Here is an 18,288-nt window from a genome sequence, read left to right as displayed (position 1 = left end):
CTTGGGGCTTCCACCTATATAAAGAGGGGAGGAGAGGGGCTGGCCGGCCACCACAACACCACCATGGCCGCACCCCTCAAAGCTGCCCTAGCCGGCGCCCCCTCTCCCAAACCCTAGCGGTTCCCTCCTACCTCTCTCTCCCACATAGCTTAGGCGAAGCTCTGTCGGAGATCTCCACCACCACCGCCACCACGCCATCGTGCTGCCGGGATTCCGAGGAGGATCTACTACTTCCGCTGCCCGCTGGAACGGGGAGAAGGACGTCGTCTTCATCAACACCGAACGTGTGACCGAGTACGGAGGTGTGACACGCGTACAGCACGCGACCATTGGGAACCCCAAGTGGAAGGTGTGATGCGTACAGCAGTAAGTTTCCCTCAGTTAGAAACCAAGGTTTATCGAACCAGTAGGAGTCAAGAAGCACGTTGAAGGTTGATGGCGGCGAGATGTAGTGCGGCGCAACACCAGGGATTCCGGCGCCAACGTGGAACCTGCACAACACAAACCAAGTACTTTGCCCCAACGAAACAGCGAGGTTGTCAATCTCACCGGCTTGCTGTAACAAAGGATTAGATGTATAGTGTGGATGATGATTGTTTGTAGAAAACAGTAGAACAAGTATTGCAGTAGATTGTATTTCAGTAAAGAGAATTGGACCGGGGTCCACAGTTCACTAGAGGTGTCTCTCCCATAAGATAAACAGCATGTTGGGTGAACAAATTACAGTTGGGCAATTGACAAATAAAGAGGGCATGACCATGCACATACATATTATGATGAGTATAGTGAGATTTAATTGGGCATTACGACAAAGTACATAGACCGCTATCCAGCATGCATCTATGCCTAAAAAGTCCACCTTCAGGTTATCATCCGAACCCCTTCCAGTATTAAGTTGCTAACAACAGACAATTGCATTAAGTATTGCGCGTAATGTAATCAATAACTACATCCTCGGACATAGCATCAATGTTTTATCCCTAGTGGCAACAACACATCCATAATCTTAGAGGTTTCTCTCACTCCCCCAGATTCACGGAGACATGAACCCACTATCGAGCATAAATACCCCCTCTTGGAGTTACTAGCATCAATTTGGCCAGAGCATCTACTAATAACGGAGAGCATGCAAGATCATAAACAACACATAGATATAAATTGATAATCAACATAACAAGTATTCTCTATTCATCGGATCCCAACAAACACAACATATAGAATTACAGATAGATGATCTTGATCATGTTCGGCAGCTCACAAGACCCGACAATTAAGCACAATGAGGAGAAGACAACCATCTAGCTACTGCTATGGACCCATAGTCCAGGGGTAGACTACTCACACATCACTCCGGAGGCGACCATGGCGGCGTAGAGTCCTCCGGGAGATGAATCCCCTCTTCGGCAGGGTGCCGGAGGCGATCTCCTGAATCCCCCGAGATGGGATTGGCGGCGGCGGCGTCTCTGGAAGGTTTTCCGTATCGTGGCTCTCGCATCGGGGGTTTCGCGACGAAGGCTATTTGTAGGCGGAAGGGTAGGTCAGGGGGCGTCGCGAGGGGCCCAGGAGACAGGTCGGCGCGGCCAAGGGTGGGGCCGCGCCGCCTGCCCTCCTGGCCACCTCGTGGCCCCACTTCGTTGACTCTTCGGTCTTCTGGAAGCTTCGTGGCAAAATAGGACCCTGGGCGTTGATTTCGTCCAATTCCGAGAATATTTCCTTACTAGGATTTCTGAAACCAAAAATAGCAGAAAACAAGAATCGGGCACTTCGGCATCTTGTTAATAGGTTAGTTCCAGAAAATGCACGAATATGACATAAAGTGTGCATAAAACATGTAGATATCATCAATAATGTGGCATGGAACATAAGAAATTATCGATACGTCGGAGACGTATCAGCATCCCCAAGCTTAGTTTCTGCTCGTCCCGAGCAGGTAAACGATAAACAAAGATAATTTCTGGAGTGACATGCCATCATAACCTTGATCATACTATTGTAAGCATATGTAATGAATGCAGCGATCAAAACAATGTATATGACATGAGTAAACAACTGAATCATAAAGCAAAGACTTTTCATGAATAGTACTTCAAGACAAGCATCAATAAGTCTTGCATAAGAGTTAACTCATAAAGCAATAATTCATAGTAGAGGCATTGAAGCAACACAAAGGAAGATTAAGTTTCAGCGGTTGCTTTCAACTTGTAACATGTATATCTCATGGATATTGTCAATGTAAAGTAATATAACAAGTGCAATATGCAAGTATGTAGGAATCAATGCACAGTTCACACAAGTGTTTGCTTCTTGAGGTGGAGAGAGATAGGTGAACTGACTCAACAATAAAAGTAAAAGAAAGGTCCTTCAAAGAGGAAAGCATCGATTGCTATATTTGTGCTAGAGCTTTGATTTTGAAGACAAGAAACAATTTTGTCAACGGTAGTAATAAAGCATATGTGTCATGTAAATTATATCTTACAAGTTGCAAGCCTCATGCATAGTATACTAATTGTGCCCGCACCTTGTCCTAATTAGCTCGGATTACCTGGATTATCATCGCAATGCACATGTTTTAACCAAGTGTCACAAAGGGGTACCTCTATGCCGCCTGTACAAAGGTCTAAGGAGAAAGCTCGCATCGGATTTCTCGCTATTGATTATTCTCAACTTAGACATCCATACCGGGACAACATAGACAACAGATAATGGACTCCTCTTATATGCATAAGCATGTAGCAACAATTAATTTTCTCATATGAGATTGAGGATATATGTCCAAAACTGAAACTTCCACCATGGATCATGGCTTTAGTTAGCGGCCCAATGTTCTTCTCTAACATTATGCAATGCTCTAACCATTTTGGTGGTAAATCTCCCTTACTTCAGACAAGACGAACATGCATAGCAACTCACATGATATTCAACAAAGAGTAGTTGATGGCGTCCCCAGGAACATGGTTATCGCACAACAAGCAACTTAATAAGAGATAAAGTGCATAAGTACATATTCAATACCACAATAGTTTTTAGGCTATTTGTCCCATGAGCTATATATTGCAAAGGTAGAGGATAGAAATTTTAAAGGTAGCACTCAAGTAATTTACTTTGGAATGGCGGAGAAATACCATGTAGTAGGTAGGTATGGTGGACACAAATGGCATAGTGGTTGGCTCAAGTATTTGGATGCATGAGAAGTATTCCCTCTCGATACAAGGTTTAGGCTAGCAAGGCTATTTGAAACAAACACAAGGATGAAGCGGTGCAGCAAAACTCACATAAAAGACATATTGTAAACATTATAAGACTCTACACCGTCTTCCTTGTTGTTCAAACTCAATACTAGAAATTATCTAGACCTTAGAGAGACCAAATATGCAAACCAAATTTTAGCATGCTCTATGTATTTCTTCATTAATGGGTGCAAAGTATATGATGCAAGAGCTTAAACATGAGCACAACAATTGCCAAGTATCACATTATCCAAGACATTTTAGCAATTTACTACATGTATCATTTTCCAATTCCAACCATATAATAATTTAACGAAGAAGAAACTTCGCCATGAATATTATGAGTAAAGCCTAAGGACATATTTGTCCATATGCAACAGCGGAGCGTGTCTCTCTCCCACACAATGAATGCTAGGATCCATTTTATTCAAACAAAAATAAAAACAAAAACAAAAACAAACCGACGCTCCAAGCAAAGCACATAAGATGTGACGGAATAAAAATATAGTTTCAGGGGAGGAACCTGATAATGTTGTCGATGAAGAAGGGGATGCCTTGGGCATCCCCAAGCTTAGACGCTTGAGTCTTCTTGATATATGCAGGGGTGAACCACCGGGGCATCCCCAAGCTTAGAGCTTTCACTCTCCTTGATCATGTTGTATCATCTCCCTCTCTTGATCCTTGAAAACTTCCTCCACACCAAACTCAAAACAACTCATTAGAGGGTTAGTGCACAATCAAAATATACATGTTCAGAGGTGACATAATCATTCTTAACACTTCTGGACATTGCACAAAGCTACTGAAAGTCAATGGAATCAAAATATCCATCGAACATAACAAAACAGGCAATGCGAAATAAAAGGCAGAATCTGTCAAAAACAGAACAGTTCGTAATGACGAATTTTATTGAGGCACCAGACTTGCTCAAATGAAAATGCTCAAATTGAATGAAAGTTGCGTACATATCTGAGGATCACTCACGTAAATTGGCATAATTTTCTGAGTTACCTACAGAGAATTTTGCCCAGATTCGTGACAGCAAAGAAATCTGTTTCTGCGCAGTAATCCAAATCTAGTATGAACCTTACTATCAACGACTTTACTTGGCACAACAAAACACAAAACTAAGATAAGGAGAGGTTGCTACAGTAGTAAACAACTTCTAAGACACAAAATAAAAACAAAGTACTGTAGTAAAAAAACATTGGTTGTCTCCCATAAGCGCTTTTCTTTAACGCCTTTCAGCTAGGCGCAGAAAGTGTGTATCAAGTATTATCAAGAAATGATGTGTCTACAGTGGGGTGTGAAGTTTTCTCAACCATGCATAGTATATTGGATACATAAGTTTTAGCGTCTCCCTTTTCATTAGTCTTGGGCTTGCTACTTTCATCAAACAAATTTTCAGGAACAAGCCAAGCATAGTTATTTTCTAGTGCATCATTCATCGCTAGGAGCTTACATGGTATTGGTGCTTTGATCTCCCCACCTTCATTAATATTGTTAGTGTACCTTATTCTCTCCATGTCCATCTTTTCAAGGAGACTAACAAAATTGGTATAAGAACCAAGCATCTTATATTTAATAAAGACCTTTCTAGCCTACCACCAAATTCTCTAAGAAGGGTTTCTAAAACAAAATCTTTCTTTTCCCCTTCTTCCATATCACCGAGTGTAAGAAACATGTGTTGGATTATAGGATTGAGAATAACAAATTTAGTTTCCAACATGCGAACTAAAGCAGCAGCAGCAATTTCATAAGTAGGAGCAAGGTCTACCAAGTGTCTATCTTCAAAATCTTCAACGGTACTAACATGATTGAAAAATTCTTCTATATTATTTCTCCCAATTATAGACCCACGTCCTACCGGCATGTCTTTTACGGTAAAATTAAAAGGAAACATAATGAAATAAGTAAAGTAAATGCAAGTAACTAATTTTTTTGTGTTTTTAATATAGCAAACAAGATAGCAAGTAAAGTAAAACTAGCAACTAATTTTTTTGTATTTTTGATTTAGTGCAGCAAACAAAGTAGTAAATAAAACTAAGCAAGACAAAAACAAAGTAAAGAGATTGCGATGTGGAGACTCCCCTTGCAGCGTGTCTTGATCTCCCCGGCAACGGCGCCAGAAATTTAGCTTGACACGCGTACAACACGCGACCGTTGGGAACCCCAAGTGGAAGGTGTGATGCGTACAGCAGTAAGTTTCCCTCAGTTAGAAATCAAGGTTTATCGAACCAGTAGGAGTCAAGAAGCACGTTGAAGGTTGATGGCGGTGAGATGTAGTGCGGCGCAACACCAGGGATTCCGGCGCCAACGTGGAACCTGCACAACACAAACCAAGTACTTTGCCCCAACGAAACAGTGAGGTTGTCAATCTCACCGGCTTGCTGTAACAAAGGATTAGATGTATAGTGTGGATGATGATTGTTTGCGTAAAACAAGTAGAACAAGTATTGCAGTAGATTGTATTTCAGTAAAGAGAATTGGACCGGGGTCCACAGTTCACTAGAGGTGTCTCTCCCATAAGATAAACAGCATGTTGGGTGAACAAATTACAGTTGGGCAATTGACAAATAAAGAGGGCATGACCATGCACATACATATTATGATGAGTATAGTGAGATTTAATTGGGCATTACGACAAAGTACATAGACCGCTATCCAGCATGCATCTATGCCTAAAAAGTCCACCTTCAGGTTATCATCCGAACCCCTTCCAGTATTAAGTTGCTAACAACAGACAATTGCATTAAGTATTGCGCGTAATGTAATCAATAACTACATCCTCGGACATAGCATCAATGTTTTATCCCTAGTGGCAACAGCACATCCATAATCTTAGAGGTTTCTCTCACTCCCCCAGATTCACGGAGACATGAACCCACTATCGAGCATAAATACCCCCTCTTGGAGTTACTAGCATCAACTTGGCCAGAGCATCTACTAATAACGGAGAGCATGCAAGATCATAAACAACACATAGATATAAATTGATAATCAACATAACAAGTATTCTCTATTCATCGGATCCCAACAAAGACAACATATAGAATTACAGATAGATGATCTTGATCATGTTCGGCAGCTCACAAGACCCGACAATTAAGCACAATGAGGAGAAGACAACCATCTAGCTACTGCTATGGACCCATAGTCCAGGGGTAGACTACTCACACATCACTCCGGAGGCGACCATGGCGGCGTAGAGTCCTCCGGGAGATGAATCCCCTCTCCGGCAGGGTGCCGGAGGCGATCTCCTGAATCCCCCGAGATGGGATTGGCGGCGGCGGCGTCTCTGGAAGGTTTTCCGTATCGTGGCTCTCTCGACCGGGGGTTTCGCGACGAAGGCTATTTGTAGGCGGAAGGGTAGGTCGAGGGCGTCGCGAGGGCCCAGAGACAGGTCGGCGCGGCCAAGGGTGGGGCCGCGCCGCCTGCCCTCCTGGCCACCTCGTGGCCCCACTTCGTTGACTCTTCGGTCTTCTGGAAGCTTCGTGGCAAAATAGGACCCTGGGCGTTGATTTCGTCCAATTCCGAGAATATTTCCTTACTAGGATTTCTGAAACCAAAAACAGCAGAAATCAGCAACTGGCACTTCGGCATCTTGTTAATAGGTTAGTTCCAGAAAATGCACGAATATGACATAAAGTGTGCATAAAACATGTAGATATCATCAATAATGTGGCATGGAACATAAGAAATTATCGATACGTCGGAGACGTATCAAGGTGCTGCCCGATCGTGGCATCGTGATCAAGATCTTCTACGCGCTTTTGCAAGCGGCAAGTGATCATCTACCGCAGCAATAAGAGCCTACTCTTATAGGCTTTGGAAATCTTCAAGGGTTAGTCTCGTTCATCCCCTCGTTGCTCCCATCCTCTAGATTGCATCTTGGCTTGGATTGCTTTCTCGCGGTAGGAAAATTTTTGTTTTCTATGCAACGAATCCCTACAACCATCTAGTAGATGCATCAATTCGCACCATAAAGTACCTAAATGGTCCAGATAAAGGTTGTATTGGACCACATATATCTCCTTGAATTCTGTCAAGAAAATTAAGTGACTCATTTTTAACTTTGAGTTAGGATGGCCAAATAATTAATTTCCCGGTAGCACATGCGGTGCATACAAAATCTGATGACTTGGGAAATCTTTTAATTGGTAAATTATGACCAATAGAATTGCTTATAATTTTTCTCATCATACCTACTCCAGGATGACCAAGGCGATCATGCCAAGTCTTGAATTTATCAAGATTTTGAAAAATTATTTTGTACGCAACGAAAGGTACGGGTTTGATGTATGTAAAGTATAATCCGGATGAAAATGAAGGGAATTTTTCAAGAGTTTGTTCCTCATATCCGTCGCTTTTTGTTAAAAGCAAATATTCTTTATTATCCATCTTAACAGTTTTAAGATGGAAATCATTTGATCGGATATCTTTGAAACTTATAAGGGTACGCGTTGATTCAGGATACAAGAGTGCATTCCGAATTACAATAGTAGTACCCATAGGGAGTGTGAATGTGGCTCTTCCTGAACCAATTATTGCTTTGTTACTCCCAGTTATAGTCATAACATCTTCCTTTCTCTTAGTAAGAGTTTGGAAGTATTTTGTTTCCCTTAAAATTGTGTTAGTAGTAGCACTATCCACTACACATAATTCTTCTTCCATCGGATTTTTCCCGTAAATTTCTAAAAATAGAAAGAGAATATTTTAGAATAAATTTATTTTATTCATATATTCATCAAATTACATACATAGTATTTATATTACAAATTTGAAATATAAATACATTACAATATTATGTCTGATTCACATAATACAATACATGCAGTCTCAAATATTTTATTCTACTTATTGTTACACAATATATAACACATCGTAGTATTTGAGTAGCTAAGTGACATCAATTGTTTAGGAGATTAATTGAGGTCTCCAAAAACATCTTGGGTGTAGTCCACAAGCATGTCTTCATCGAGGATGATGTTGTCCTTTGGCTTGAATTCTTCAATAGCGCTTTGAGAAGGACTAGCTTGAGGGTTGTGTTCAATGGCATTGAAGTGAGCTTCAGCCTTATTTTCATGAACTTGCTTCCCTTTTCCTCCATACTTCATGTATAGATTCACTAGGTGCTTGGGAATACGACATTTGGTTGTACGGTGATTCGCACATCCACACCTTTGACAAACTTGAGAGTTGTCATTTTGATCATTTTTCTTGAAATGACCTTTCCCCTTAAATTGACCATTGGTCCTTTGACCATTATTCTTCCACTTTCCCTTAAATTTTCGGAAGTTCATCTTACGGTTTCCAAATTAGTTAATAGTATAATGGAATCACTTAGAAGCCACCACAGCGATTTAGACCTCTGAGCCGTTGGATCTGGTCATCTAAGAGTCAGGATCTGGTCAGTAATACCGAAACGTTTAGCTGTTCGATCGCGTGAAGCAGCCCATCGTCGTTGCTTGGCTGCTACTCCTCAAATTGAGCTAGCCCACTCATGATTAGTCGGGCCGCGAAACGGTCATATGGGCCAATACGTTTCAGCCTTTTACTTCTTTCTTCTATATAAGCCCAGCCGAGGCCCTCATTGTTCCTCGTTCTTTCCCCTCTCCCCTGGTCGCACACAGTTGCAGGCCAGCGTTCCTCTTCCACCGTGTTTTAACCGCGTCGCCTCTTTAGTGCGCAAGAAAATCACGCCAGCCAAGGACCATAGAGGTGATGATAGAAATCCAGTGTTCCCGTGGGTTGCACGGCGCCAGCGCGGGTCAGATGGTGGGCAGGCCGTAGAGCGGGCTCCCTCCATGAGAGCCTAGGATTCTTCGATTCGCCTTTGGACCCGGCCCAACTTCTGATGAACACCTCCCCTTCCGTTCGTTTGGGCGTTGCCGTAGTCATTATCTGCAAATTGAAACCGCCGGCGTCGTAATCATGGCGGTCAATATTTTAACCCTCTCCGTCCTGTTATTATGGTGATTAATCTTGTCGTTATTATGAGTTCTCTTTTCTGGCCGCCCCCAACCCAGCCGCCCCCAACCCTAACCCTCCCGCACCCTACCCTCCGCCGCCGCCGCCGCCGGTAGCGCTGCCGGGGGCAAAGTCCCTCGGGGCGTGGCGGCGGCGGGGGCCCTTCCTCGTCGCCGCGTGGAGATCGGCGGCCGGATCCCCACCTCCTCGATGCTTGGCGGAGAAGACGCGCGTGGGACGGGCGACGGCGGCGGCGGCCCTCCTCCCGTCGGCTGTCCCCTGGCGGACCAGTCAACGCGGGTGGGATGGGCGGCGCTGTGGTCTCCCTCTTCTCGTCGGCTTCCCGCAGTACTCCGGCAGGGGTTGGTGGTGGGCGGCGGCCAGACCCTCGGTCTGCGCCATGCCATCCACCCCCGCCTCTCGTTGGTGCGTGGAGGCGATCTCGGGCATCTTCCGCGACACGAGGGCGCCCGGGGCAGCAGCCTTGGGTTTGACGGAGGAGGTGGCCTCTTCTTCGCCGGAGAGGGTCGGCCTGCGGTTGGTGGTGGTGGATTTTTGATCTATCATCGCCATCCGGCGGTGAGACGGATGTGCATGGAAGCCGGCGATGGTGTCGCCGGTGGAGGGTTGGGTTGGCCAGCCCGGGATGGTCGCCGACGTGGGGGTCCAGCCTGAATAAAGGCGGCGGTCCTAGGGCCTCTCTTGCGTGAAGAGGAGGACCTACCGGAGGCCTGGACTCGTGATCTGGCCGGAGGGTTGAGTTCCGGAAGGCTCCGCCGGCGAATGTAACAGTGCTTTGCCTGGAGTTTGCTGGATCGGAGGTATTCGGTCGTGCGCACCCATGCGTTTATTCCGACCATTTGGTTCTAGAGGGAGCGGCGCGAAGCTCTTTTTCTGTGTTGACATCAAGTGACTATGGATCCATGATGAAAGTCGGAAGAAGAGAATTTCATGAAGGCCGGAGGGGAGGACTAGCTAAGGGAGGTTCAAGTCTCCGCGCTGTTGAGGGGCTTGCTTGGTGTCCGGGCTTCACATCAGCAGTATGAAAGTGGGGGCGACAATACATGTGAAGCGCAGAGTCCTACCTTTCAGGGTGAAAACCCAAGGTTTGGCCTTAACTGGTTGTGCCTGGCAGTGACCTTAGTGGAGGCATTGTTTTGAGAGTGGGGACTATCTTCAGGGTGAAAACCTAAGATCTTTGATCGGGCGACGACGGTGTTGGAGCACTGTTCCCTTCTTGGAGGCGTCGTTTTTTGGAGAGTCTGCAATTCAGGTGTTGTCATGGTGGTGGTTGTATTGCTGTTGTTAGGTCGGTGATACTGTAGCGGGACTTTTGTTTCTTAGTTTTCTTTTTCCTTTTTTTGGATGTGTGCATCCGTAGTGCCATTAGGGTGGTGCGTTGTTGCAGAGGCTGGGTGTAATTGGTATCTTTCGATATTAATATATTCCCTTTATCGAAAAAAAATGAGTTCTCTTTTCTCATTCATATATATGTGCAGCGAGCTTTACTTTTGCCCCTTCATTCCCGCCGCCGGCCTCTATATGTCCCTTGCCTAAGACTGCTTTTCTATTTGGTTGCCATCCTCATTCTCTGTATTTTCATCAGCGTCAACACTGGGTATCCAATTGACTTATTGTTCTTTGTTTCAGGTATTGATGTGCATGTTCATGTTCATCTGAGATTTTTATTCAGGGGCCGCTCACAGCAACTGCATGACCTTCATCTGCAACCATGTCTTCTGGACAGGTACACTCATTCATACAGTTTGCTATTTATTTATCCATTTTAATATTTATTACCTCTATTGTTTACTTTCAATTTCTTCTTTACTATCTGCGAGATGTTCAATTTTTAATCCAAATGAAATACTCACTTTGGAGCTTGTGAGATATTCAGAAATTTTGGTTGGTTAACCATGTTGTTATTTATTCTGGTCACATGTTACTCTCCAGATTTGTTCTCTTGTCGATTTGAGCCAGGAAGGGAGCACACAGTTTTTGCTTGATTTGCTGAAGGATTACTTAGCTCCACTTTTGTTTGCCTGGTTGCAACCTTTGTACTTTCTTAATCAATGGTACATCCATTCTTCGTACCCCTACTGAGTGACTTATGTAACCCTGCGCTCTTGCAGTGCTTTGGTTTCTCAAAAAAGCTTACAGTTGAGAGTTTCTTGAATTATGTAACTTGTTGTCATGTTGCCGGCCTGAATAAGAAGAGCCATACATGTTCTACCCCGCAAAAAAATTATCATATCTTTTTTCTCTTGCAACTTGATGTGATATGTTGTTTTTTTGTATTGAGAAGCTAGCCTCTTGTCTTTGAATTAGCAAGAGACAGAACGTGTGGGTGTTGAGAATGTGTAGGACACGCACACTCCATCGACAACATGGAGCTCCTCCGTGGCCATGATCTAGGTTTGATTATTATCCATCTGATGTGTTGTGCATAATCATAAATAGCAGGATTCAATTTATCCTTGGATGTGAACTTTCTAATCTCAAGAAAGATATACTTTTCGTGCTTTGAAGTATATGGTCATCTTATATATATGTTGCATTTCCTATATTTAGTAATGTTGCCAAATACATTTTTACAGGTATAAGCAACAAATGCCTACAATCTGGGTATAAGATAGCTTGAATGAATACATGTGTAATTAATTCCATATATATTATTTTGGCAAAGAGTCAAATCTATATATGCTATATTATTGTTATCGCATTTTAAATTATTTTCTGCTTGTAACTGACAGTAATTCTCAGTACTGTGTTGATCGATTATCAGCCATAAAGTTTTCTTATTCTTTCAACGAGGTTACTAATGGTCACCAACGTTACATCCATTGCGGAGATGTCATACATTTTGGCTGGTCTATATAAAATGTGAATTTTGTTATGTCAGTCTGCAAGTATTCTAATGAATTGATATCTGTTTTAACCCCACATGCCAATGAGGCAATTTCACCGGGTCTAATCTGGGTGATTGAGTCCCAGCTAATAAGGAGAATGATCCATTGAATGGTGCCAGATAAGCTATCGTGGATTTACTTATCCTTCTTAATTTAACTATAAGAATCTATTATTATTTTACTCACAGATTCTACTTTGAGCATAATTCTGTACTACCAGAGACGTTTTCAAGATATGCTCAAAAGGGATATTGCATTTTGTTCAGTGAAACGTGTTCCCCAAAGTACAAGATGCTGATCTTGGAAGGATCATCTTTGGTGAACATTGAAGCAAATCATCTTTAAGCCATATCCATCACTGGTTCTTAGCCTTCCGTGTTTTCTGAAAATTGGTAACCAACAATATAAATTTAAGCTTTTATTTATCAGACTAAAGTAGCTCATATTTCAGTAAGGCATACCAAATTAATTTTTTAAATGTTCCACATGCAAAGAGGCAAAGATGCATTTGCAAAGCTATGTGTCTCAGGGGAGTCATTGGCATGGCCATCCATATCTTGCTTGCCTGATTTTCTAATTTTTTTAACTGTTGCGTTTTCTTAAAACCAGGCCTAAAGCATATATTTGTTCGAACTGTTGTAAAGTTAGGAACATCTTTGCCATTGTTTTTACTCTACTGCCTCTTCATTGGTCTCCATCTCTGACCCGTTTTCTGTTGATGCATGCCCAAGAGTATGAAATCTAAGACCCACCATAATCATTCTTCTCCACTGCAAACTTCAGGGCAACAGCTTCTTCGCGGAGGAAGAGCACGAAATCACCAGGCATCCCGGTCCGAGAGCTCCTGTCAATAACCAACATATGCGATACAGTTACCTTGTCCTGGATGAAGAGGAAAGGATGGACACCATAGGCCTCGAGTTGCAATATAAGCAGCAATTGACAGCTTGTGTGCGCTCAGCGAGAAATTTAACATTTGTCTTATGTCGTCTCAGCGTATACTATCGTAGTAGTATAAGGAGATACTGTAAATTTTTGTCAACATAATTTTGTTGTTGTAAAGAGCAGTATGTACTCAATTAAATTGTCCACCTATTTTTTGGTCAGGTAAGTTGTTTCATTATGTCTACTAGGAAAATAATTCTTAGGTATGTGGATAGAGTGCGTCTTTTTTTCTTGTTATGACCACTTGCATATTCGTATCAGTTAATGATGAAACATGCTACTAACATAAGTTCCTTAGAATTTTCCACCAATTTTCCTTGAAAATGGTCAGGCGCCTACAAATGGGTTGAAAAATCTGGCCTACCCAATGGGCTTATGTAAATTTAACTTTTCATGTTTCATACATCTATATTGGTGGGAATATATCCTGTATAAGCTATAATTATATCGTGCTAATGGACGGGCGCAGCAAAGCGCGCTATAATGGTCTAGTTTATTAGTAAAATGAGCATTAGCATGTGCTTTAGGGATCGGCATGGCACCCGTTGGGCGAGCATTGTGATTTTTCATGAGAAGTTCATCATGCTTCTTGGCCTGAAGTAATGTGTATATAAGCTCAGAATACTTCATGTATTTGTGTTGACGATATTGCTGTTGCAATATCCTCATCGAGGGATGGAAAGTGCATAAGGTCTTCTCTATTAAATTTTCATCTGAAACTTGCTTATTACAAAATCTCAGTTTGGAGTTAACTTTATGCACGGCAGAATTATATGCCGCAACGGACTTAAAGTCCTGAAACCTTATAAGAGACCATTCTCTCTCGGCTTCCGGCAACATAACCGCTCTTTGTTGGTCATATCTCTCCTTAAGGGAGTTCCATAAAGCTAGTGGGTCCTCCTCCATCAAGTATTCAGTCTTCAAATCATGATGGAGGTGGTGCCTTATGAAATGTAGTGCCGCATACTTTACCATTTGAGGTATTTCTGGAGCATTTTTGGGGGGTGTGGTAATCACGGGACCAAGGCCACGACCATTTAAATTTATTTTCATATCCATGGCCCATGATAGATAGTTACTTCCATTAAGTTGTAGTTCTTGGAATTCTTTTTTACTGATGTCACCCATTTTTCCTGCATGTATACCATGCATTTAATTAATTTTACTTGATAGTAAAATTTATTTTGGTAAGCAACAAATTTGTTCTAGAGGAACACTTTGAACGCGGATGAATTTAGAGCGCGGGATAAAATTGTTGTACCAAATAACATGTTATTATATGCTAGAGGCAAATATATTAATAACATGGCACAATACATACTTGTAATCTCTAATAGACATAGGGTCTAGAAATATGTATTTATATATCACAATACACTGTTAAACTGAATAAAAACAGTTGATACGCTACTTGTTAGATCTACAAGTTGCTAGATCTACAAGTTGCTAGAAACATCAGAACTAGACTGCAAAATATGTAAGTACTAGATTAGTCTATCTTTGTTTGTCACGAGGCAGTAGCAACGTGAGGCTGCAGGCTTTTCAGGACACGGCCAGTTCTTTTCAGCTTATTCAACGGCTTAGCTGGGAATTTAAGCTGAAACCGAAAAGAACTCGAAATTTCAGTCGAGCTTAATTTTTCAGCGACCGCCCCCTCCTGTGTAGTTGAGAGAAGCTAGCAAAGGGCAGCTTCCCGCAGCTTGCCGAGCTTCTCCTTTTATGCAAAATCCGTCTTTCCCGAAATACCCCTCAGACAGAACGGTATTACAGACAAATTGCCCTCCCACCATCTCATATCTCCCTTTGCTGGAACGATTCGACCTTTCATTCACCCAACGGAGGAGCAGCTAGGGTTCATACAGGCGCAGTCACAGCCGCCACTCCCCGGCCGTGCCGTTCGCCGGACGCGCCTCCAGATCGGCTCTCCAACGGATGGACAATCCCCGACCTCCATTTCTGCGCCATGCCCAGATGCTTGCCAATCTCACCGCCTCGACATGGAGCTCGGCTGCCTCGCCGCAGGTCGCCAGCCTCGCGCCCAGCAGCCACGGGGTCTCCAGGTTGTGCAGCAGGTCCCCCGCCTCGCCCAGGAGCTAGCGCCTCCCGGCAGTAGCTAGCCCGTGTTGCCAGGAGCTTCCCCATCGCGCATGATGCTATTTCCCCTCCTTTTCTTTTCTCCGATCACCCATGTTGCTAACTTGTATACATGCTCGTAATTAGTGGACTGATCTCGGCACGAAGTAAGATGACCTTTCCTATACTCCCTATTCTTCTTGCAAAGTAGAATTTACATGCGTGAGTAATCTATTTTGGACTCTTGATTTAGGGCACCTTGATTGTAAGACGGTGATATGTGCCATGTATATGTTCAAAAAAAGTTGAATATGGTAAATTTATGCTTGAAAAACAGTGAGATTTTTTAAATATGTAATATGTTCCGTGAACTTTTTTTCATCTAAAACTGTCCAAATAAGTTCAGGTCTATTATAGACTTTTCAACGAATAACCGAAAAAGTAAGCTCAGACAGAAGCCAAAAAGAACTGGACTACAGTTTCTCTGGGGCTTATTTTCACCACAGTTTATCTGAAACAGCTAAACTTAAGCCGTTTCTGCACAAGCTTAAGCTGAAAAGAACTGTGCCTAGTGAGCGCTGCCTGGACGAGGGGTCAAAAGAAAAGTGGTCGAGGTGGGCGACTTCAAGAATAATCCCGTCAGCCTCCTCCCTCGATCTCCTCGATTCGCCTGCCCTGCTTCACGCCGGTGCTGGCTGGCGATTCAGTGCCGGCTTGATTCTTCCGCGGACGAGGAGGGAAGTGAGGAGCAGCCTCGTTGAGGCGGATCTCCACGATGCGGCCGGCGAGGCCGAGGGCCTCGGGGGACCAAGTCGCTCTGCGGATGCCGGCGGGGCGAGCCGCCATGGTCGACGCGAAGCGACGGAGCAGCACGCGTGCCTCCGGCGAGGGCGTCGGAAGGGCGGCCGAAGGCGCCGTGTCCTCGGCCTTCTCCTCATCCGGCGCAAGGAGATTGAGGTCGGGGAACGACGGGACGACGTGAGCAGCGGCTACAACGTCGTTCTCCTCCTCCTCCATCTCCGGCAAGGGGTCGTAACCCAGCGGGGCGAAGGGCGGCGGGTCCTCGCCGGAGGGCGTTGGAGATGGGAGGCAGGGGCCGAACCCGTGGCGCTGGTAGTACACCAGTGGAGGCAGCGCCTCAAATTCTTCGCCAATGAGCGAACTGGTGCTCGTCCCGCCCAACAGCCATTCCATGGGTGGGATGGCGAAGGTCGGCGGAGGAGGGAGCAGGTCGTCGGCGTCCGCGGTGATGCTAGTGGCAGAGGCCTCATCCTCGTACACGGCATCGACGATTTGTTCTTCAGCGACCTCCCAAGACAATGACGATTTCTTGCGCGTTGCAACCTCCGCTGACAAGACAACCGCTGGGATGGCCTGGATTTCTTCCCAGGGCAAGACTGCCCTAGTACTCGGTCCTGGTCCAGGGTAGTGGCGGCGCTGCGCCCAATGGTGGCCGCGGTGGTGGCGCCGACCATAGTTGTGGCGACGCCGGAGGCCACCACATAGTTGCCAGAAATCTGGGTCGCGCGGGTCGAGGAACGGGATCGAGGATCGCGGGTCGACATCCCAGCGAACAAGGGTCGACGAGGGGTATATACCTCTGGTACGTTAATTTGGAACCTGGGCCGGGATCCTCTTAATTTTGGATCGATGGCCTCCTTAGCTGCTCAAGGAAAGAAGAGATGAAGAGGCAAGTCTGGCTGTTTTTCCTCTTCCGCGCTCTCCTCGCATGAAGAAAGTTTGGAAACGGCAGATCATGGCTTTTATTACGGGAAATCTTGACCGGTGCATGCAATTTTGGAGTCAGGCGGTTGGCTGAAGAAAAGGAAACAGCAGGTAATAGCTTTTATTACGGGAAATCAAGTGTTGACAGATATTGAACGCGATCGTGACCCGTCGATGACCCACGTCGATCCGCTCGCGTTCCCGATCCTCGATCCGGATCGATCGATCCTGGATCGCGGAACACGGCGTCGACCCCGTATCCGGCTACTATGGGCCACCACCATGGCCGTAGTGCCGGTGAGGGGCACCAAGCGGTGCCATGCGGTGGCGGAGGCCGCTGTTCCTGTTTTGGCGGCGGCCGAAGTTTTGACTGATGGTCCGGCGACGAGCATGGAAGTGCCACAAAGCGAGCAAAAGCAAAAGCCAGCGATGGCAGGGAATCCATCCTTTTCTTACCTTTCTCTGTACTTATTTCTTTGGCCTATTCGCTCGGGGCAGAATAGTGCTGATGAAGAGATACAGAGATTGGAAGTGAATGATTGCTTTCCATTGATGTGGACTGCGGGTATTTATATTACCTCAACAGTCGCGAGTACATGTCGGTTACAATACTTGTGTCTCTTTGGAAAGGACACAACTGTTCGCTTTGCACAGCGATTGGACAAATCTCTAATATGCTAACTGCTATAGGGAATATTCTAAGGAATCTGTTAACTGCTTGATTAGCCTAAATCTAAAGCTAATTTATTCCTAACACTAACACCACCTATTCGTAACTTATTAGTAGAGATTATCTGGTGTGATATCATTGTCACTCTTTGTAGTCCACAATTAGTGGTCTTTTCATACCATAAACATCACGTCTTCTTGAACCGACATGTCTCATGTCTTCAACCCCTATCTATATCTATATCTATACCTAATAATAAAGAAAATAAGGGTTCTAGTTCGTTCGTCAGAAATTACCCCTATTTTTCGCTGAAATTACACAATGTGCCACCGCCAAGTAAAAAGGTAACGGTTCGTTCTATACACTTATTACGTACGTGAGGGAAACTGCTCGCTAGCGCGCCCGCGCTTTGGAGTACCGATTTGCTATAGGGATTTTTTAGTGGGCTCGGCCCATGTAGCTCGTTAATCCTTTCTTTCGTTGTTGTCGCGAGAAAAACAAAAAATAGACGCCGAATTCAGGAATCGAACTCACGCGCGGGGAATGGTTAAACTAGAACGGAACCGGTAGACCAATACTAGTTATTGTATTTGTAGAAGTAACATTTTATATACATACGCTGCTGTTTCGTCTTGTGTTTTTCATTTTTCTTTTCAGATTTTTTATATTTCCCCATTTCAGTACAGATTAGTACGCTCTTTTTTCCCTTGCTTTTCCGATTTTTTTCTTCTTCTCCTTCTTCTTTTATTCTTCTATTTATATTCTTCTT

Source organism: Lolium perenne, chromosome 7 (genome assembly GCF_019359855.2).
Source record: "Lolium perenne isolate Kyuss_39 chromosome 7, Kyuss_2.0, whole genome shotgun sequence".
NCBI classification, from domain to species: Eukaryota; Viridiplantae; Streptophyta; class Magnoliopsida; order Poales; family Poaceae; genus Lolium; species Lolium perenne.
This window is presented reverse-complemented; position numbering follows the sequence as displayed.